Genomic DNA, 7,094 nt, shown 5'->3' on the forward strand with positions numbered 1-7,094 from the left:
TACCCCGGTACTACGCTGGGACACGCCCCTGTAATCCATCCTTCTTTTTTATTCTAGACGGAACCACGGAACTGTGCCGCTGAGGGCCCGCCCCCCGCGGGGGGGTTGCCACGTTCTGACACAGAGAGAGAGACAAATAAGGAACCAAGTCGGTCCGCTGGCCTTCAAATTATTGTCTTAGGAATGAGACAAAAACTAAAAGAATAAGACTAATTGATGGAGAGAAAAATGTGAACTAACCCTTTGAGTGACTATATATAAGTCCAAATAAACTGCACTTTATAAACAAGACAAATAAACACAACCCGCAATTATCAATATTTACAAGACATTTTTTACCGAAAAAAAGCCCAAAGTCGCTTATAATAAGCAGACATGGCAACGCCATGTTATGGGGTTACTGTATATGCCACGGCACGGAGCACTAGCGCCACCTGTTGCTCTGGAGGGGAGCAGCAGGGCAGCCTTAAAGATAGCTTAACGTTTTTTTTCTATTCGATTAGTCACTTACTCACTTTTGATTGATTGATTGATTGATTGATTGATTGATTGATTGATTGATTGAACACTTTATTTAGAAAGACATGGTAACAGTACATGGAAGTACAAATCACTGGATCGCTCATAAAAGCACTTGTCTTATTTAAAGTGAGATCCCCATGCACTATAAATAATGTCATGTTTACTTAATGAACATCTCTCTCTCTCACACCACTGTGTGTCTGTTCTTTTGCTCTTTGCATGATGGGTAGTGTAGTGCAGTGAGACATGATGCATGATGGGTAGTGTAGTGCAGTGAGACATGATGCATGATGGGTAGTGTAGTGCAGTGAGACATTGTGTTGTAGGCAGAACCAGCTCTGTAATGTTACAATACAAAGCCCTGGTACACAGATTGCATTGTTTATTTCTGTGTTTGACACCCCTATTGACAGTGGTGGAAAGTAACTAAGTACATTTACTTAAGTACTCTACTTAAGTACAATTTTGAGGTATTTGTACTTTACTTGAGTATTTCAAATTTCTTATACTTTTACTTCTACTCCACTACATCTCAGAGGCAAATATTGTAATTTTACTCCACTACAATTATATGAAAGCTATAGTTACTAGTTACTTTTCATATATAAATGATTATATTATGAGCTCACAACGCGTCGCATCGGGACGCGTTGTGAGCTTGTAGATCTGCTATTTTCAAATATTTAGTACTTTTACTTTTGGTACTTGAAGTACATTTTGATGCCAATACTTTTGTACTTTTACTCAAGTACATTTTGAATTCTGGACTTTTACTTGTAACAGAGTCTTTTTATATTGCAGTATTGGTACTTTTACTTAAGTAAAGAATTTGAGTACTTTCTCCACCACTGCCTGTTGATGACATCATACACACATAAATAATATTCAGCAGAACCATGATGTTTGTCTAAACTTCTGCTTTTTGTTGCAAAATGATTGAAAACACTGAAAGAGCTTCTGTTTTCTGTGTGAATATTATGAAACACATTGAGACACAATGATGACCAAACAGTGTCTCTAGGCTCTGTTTAGTAACATGTATGTTGTGTCAACATTATAATTGTTTCCTGCAGATAATATTCATGTTTTTGCTTTAATAAATCACCTTTAAAAACAACTCTCATTGACAGAATTATCTGTTGGCAGTTCAACTCACAAATACCCTATAAAACAGTGGTCCGGGGACCACCAGTGGTCCTTGAGGGGGTTCCAGGGGGTCCCCAGCCAAATTAATAGTTAGAAACCAAATGGACCCTTACAGGTCTGTAACTCTGAGAGTGTACAAATGGAACCAAATGGACCCTAACGGGTCCATTTGGTTCCATTTGTACACTCTCAGAGTTAAATGAACACTAATGATGGTGATACAGTGTAGATTGGGACCCCCAAGAAATCAAAATGGTTGAGTCCCTGGCATATCTTTTCACATGGGGGTCCCTGGGCTAATATGTGTCAATGTGGGGGTCCTTGACGCGGAAAAAGGTTGAAACCCACTGCCCTAAAACAATAGACATAAACAACAACACATACATAAAGGCAGAAATAAACAACCTGCAATAAAACACATAAAAATGTGTTTTATTGTATTGTGAGGGGAACATTCACCACCGATCTACACATAGATAGTCTTTGGTCATTCAGGTATAGATTTAAGGGTGGCGCTAAGGTAGTGGCTGGCTGGCTGGCAGGCAGGCAGGCAGGCAGGCAGACTCACTCACTCACTCACTCACTCACTCACTCACTCACACACACACACACACACACACACACACACACACACACACACACACACACACACACACACACACACACACACACACACACACACACACACACACACACACACACACACACACACACACACACACACACACACACACACACACACACACTTCCTCCCTCTCTCTCTCTCTCTCTCTCTCTCTCTCTCTCTCTCTCTCTCTCTGTGTAACGGTGGATACCGACGTTTACTCCTTAGACGAAAAATGGAAAATACTCCAGTAAAGTAAAAAAAAAAAAGTAGCTCAAAATTGTACTTAAGTGCAGTACTTGAGTAAAATTCACTTAGTTACTTTACACCTCTGACAACAGCAAATTCTGTCAATGAGAGTTGTTTTTAAAGGTGATTTATTAAAGCAAAAACATGAATATTATCTGCAGGAAACAATTATAAAGTTGACACAACATACATGTTACTAAACAGAGCCTAGAGACACTGTTTGGTCATCATTGTGTCTCAATGTGTTTCATAATATTCACACAGAAAACAGAAGCTCTTTCAGTGTTTTCAATCATTTTGCAACAAAAAGCAGAAGTTTAGACGAACATCATGGTTCTGCTGTCAGACAGTAAACCTTGTTTCTTCATATTTAAACTTTGTGTTTATTTTTTTTAGCGGCCTTCTTCGTCCATGTATAAGAGAGTTGCACAAAAAGTATCGTGAAAATAGCAGATCTACAAGCTCACAATGCATCGCACGCCACTGCATTGTGAGCTTGTAGATCGGCTATTCTTTTGTCGTGCAATGAGGTATGAAACAGCTGAAAGGGTTGAAGTTTAAGTTAAAGTGGTTAAGAGTGTGTGTTGTGTGTGTGTGTGTGTGTGTGTGTGTGTGTGTGTGTGTGTGTGTGTGTGTGTGTGTGTGTGTGTGTGTGTGTGTGTGTGTGTGTGTGTGTGTGTGTGTGTATTGGATCCACTGGAACACAGACTTTTTTTTATTATTAAATCCCCCCCCCCATTTTCTTTAAAGTAACGGTTGTGGAGTTCCAAGGTTTCTGTCAAACAGATGATTGATTGATTGAATTTTTTATTAGGCAACAAAATATTTTTAGATGGGGGTCCGCGGCCAAATACATATCATTTTGGGGGTCCTTGACATGAAAAAGTTTGGTCTAGTATCATACCATAATAAGCTTTAGAGGAAGTCATCATAACCACGTGTATTGCATATGAATGGGTTGAAACAAACTCAGCGGGTTGAGCAACAGAAAGCAACTGTCGGCCGAGCTTTCACAACCTTTACTATGACGTAATATCATTCATTCATTATGAAGTGAAGTGGTGTAAATAGTAGCCTATACTCACATGTTTGACTTCATTAAAAGCATCAATACTGCAATGTAGAAATACTCTGTTACAAGTAGGCCTAAAAGTCCGGAATTCAAAATTGAGTAAAAGTACAAAAGTATTGGTATCAAAATGCACTTAAAGTACCAAAAGTAGAAAGTATACTCATTATGCAGAATGTCCCATTTCACAGGTTTTCTAAGGTATAAAATGTATACAAATATTTTGAAAATAGCCGATCTACAAGCTCACAATGCGTCGCGATGCGACACATTGTGAGCTTGTAGATCTGCTATTTTCAAATGGCCGAAATGTAAATAGCACTGAAGTGGTTGAAGCATGTTTTGTAATAATAATCCAAATCTATAAAGTAACTAGTGACTTAAGTTTGCAAACAATTGCAGTGGAGTAAAATTACAATATTTGCCTCTGAGATGTAGTGGAGTAGAAGTAAAAGTACTGAAAATTGCAAATACTCCAGTAACGTAAATAAATACCTTAAAACTGTACTTAAGTACAGCACTTGAGTAAATGTACTCCACCACTGATAAAGCTCAATGATATTAATCTCAATAAAACCCATAACCCAGGGGTCTTCAGCAGGGGGTCCGGGACCCCTAGGGGGTCCTCAGAGTTACTACAGGGGGGGGGGGGGGGGGGGGGAGTTGTCAGATCTTCACATTGACCACTTGAACCCCAGCATCCCTGCATTGTGAGGGGAACATTCACCACCGATCTACAAGCTCACAACATGTCGCAGCGCAATGCATTGTGAGCTTGTAGATCGGCTATTTTCACCGTAGAGGTTTGGTGTTTGGAGAGAAAATTATATATATATATATATATATATGGAGCAGTATGGGTTGGCGCCCCAGCCTGTGTCTTCCGTGAGGAAGAAGCCCAACAAATCCACTGTGAGGCCTTTAAGGACGGCCATTCAAGCAAGCCCACAAGTGGAGCCTGCAGTATACCACCACGGCCCAAGACACCATCACGCCAGAATGAAATGTTTGGAGCGGGGGGGGGGGGGGGGGGGGGGCATCCACAGAGCCTAGTCCATAGACCATCCACAGAGCCCTAGTCCATAGGCCATCCACAGAGCCTAGTCCATAGGCCATCCACAGAGCCCTAGTCCATAGGCCATCCACAGAGCCCTAGTCCATAGGCCATTCACAGAGCCTAGTCCATAGGCCATCCACAGAGCCCTAGTCCATAGGCCATCCACAGAGCCTAGTCCATAGACCATCCACAGAGCCCTAGTCCATAGACCATCCACAGAGCCCTAGTCCATAGGCCACCCACAGAGCCTAGTCCATAGGCCATCCACAGAGCCTAGTCCATAGACTATCCACAGAGCCCTAGTCCATAGGCCATCCACAGAGCCCTAGTCCATAGGCCACCCACAGAGCCTAGTCCATAGACCATCCACAGAGCCCTAGTCCATAGACCATCCACAGAGTCCTAGTCCATAGGCCACCCACAGAGCCTAGTCCATAGGCCATCCACAGAGCCTAGTCCATAGACCATCCACAGAGCCCTAGTCCATAGACCATCCACAGAGCCCTAGTCCATAGGCCACCCACAGAGTCTAGTCCATAGACCATCCACAGAGCCTAGTCCATAGACCATCCACAGAGCCTAGTCCATAGACCATCCACAGAGTCTAGTCCATAGACCATCCACAGAGCCTAGTCCATAGACCATCCACAGAGCCCTAGTCCATAGGCCACCCACAGAGCCTAGTCCATAGACCATCCACAGAGCCTAGTCCATAGACCATCCACAGAGCCTAGTCCATAGGCCATCCACAGAGCCTAGTCCATAGACCATCCACAGAGCCCTAGTCCATAGACCATCCACAGAGTCCTAGTCCATAGGCCACCCACAGAGCCTAGTCCATAGGCCATCCACAGAGCCTAGTCCATAGACCATCCACAGAGCCCTAGTCCATAGACCATCCACAGAGCCCTAGTCCATAGGCCACCCACAGAGTCTAGTCCATAGACCATCCACAGAGCCTAGTCCATAGACCATCCACAGAGCCTAGTCCATAGACCATCCACAGAGTCTAGTCCATAGACCATCCACAGAGCCTAGTCCATAGACCATCCACAGAGCCCTAGTCCATAGGCCACCCACAGAGCCTAGTCCATAGACCATCCACAGAGCCTAGTCCATAGACCATCCACAGAGCCTAGTCCATAGGCCATCCACAGAGCCTAGTCCATAGGCCATCCACAGAGTCTAGTCCATAGGCCATCCACAGAGTCTAGTCCATAGGCCATCCACAGAGTCTAGTCCATAGATCATCCACAGAGCCCTAGTCCATAGACCATCCACAGAGCCTAGTCCATAGACCATCCACAGAGCCTAGTCCATAGGCCATCCACAGAGCCCTAGTCCATAGACCATCCACAGAGCCTAGTCCATAGACCATCCACAGAGCCTAGTCCATAGGCCATCCGAGCCTAGTCCATAGGCCATCCACAGAGCCTAGTCCATAGACCATCCACAGAGCCCTAGTCCATAGGCCATCCACAGAGCCTAGTCCATAGACCATCCACAGAGCCTAGTCCATAGGCCATCCACAGAGCCCTAGTCCATAGGCCATCCACAGAGCCTAGTCCATAGGCCATCCACAGAGCCTAGTCCATAGGCCATCCACAGAGCCCTAGTCCATAGACCATCCACAGAGCCTAGTCCATAGACCATCCACAGAGCCTAGTCCATAGACCATCCACAGAGCCTAGTCCATAGGCCATCCACAGAGCCTAGTCCATAGACCATCCACAGAGCCTATAGTCCATCCACCTGTCAGAGCCTCTCTTCTCCCCCAGTCCCGGCAGAGTAGTTCCGGAGAAGCTGACTGAGTGGCCCTGTCTTTCCCTAAGAGCAGTGGTTCTCAAACTTTTTCATGTCAAGGACCCCTAAAATGATATGTATTTGGCCGCGGACCCCCATCTAAAAATATTTTGTTCCATGCAGGGTCCCCCCCAGAAGCAAAGATTTGAGTTACAAATGTTTGCTTTAAAAAACAAGCTCATAGCGCGGCACTCGGTGCCGCGCTATGAGCTTGTAGATCTGCTATTTTTGAATAGCCATGGTATAAAAGGTTAAAATTATTCTGATGCTATGTTTACACATTTTGCTGGGTACCCCCTGGAACCCCCTCAAGTACCCCTGGGGGTCCCCGGACCCCACCTTGAGAACCAAGGCCTAAGAGGACTGACCGTGGGTACAGTAGCTACTGGGACGTAAGTCGGGGGCTTGATCAACCCCGGCTGGGTCACCTGGGCGAGGGTGTATGTCGTTGTGAGACCCCAAACACCCGTCGACCCCAGGCTACAACACTGATGATACGTCCCGGGTGCATCCTTGTGATTTTTTATTTTCATTTATTGAATCAAACACATTCATAGAAAAGATCATGTTTAAACAAGCAAGCATTAATTGACACAACACTGATTATATTTGAGAGGGGGGGGCATAGCTGAATGGTTAGTGAG

Source organism: Gymnoscopelus microlampas, assembly GCF_963454915.1.
Source record: "Gymnoscopelus microlampas genome assembly, chromosome: 1".
NCBI classification, from domain to species: domain Eukaryota; kingdom Metazoa; phylum Chordata; class Actinopteri; order Myctophiformes; family Myctophidae; genus Gymnoscopelus; species Gymnoscopelus microlampas.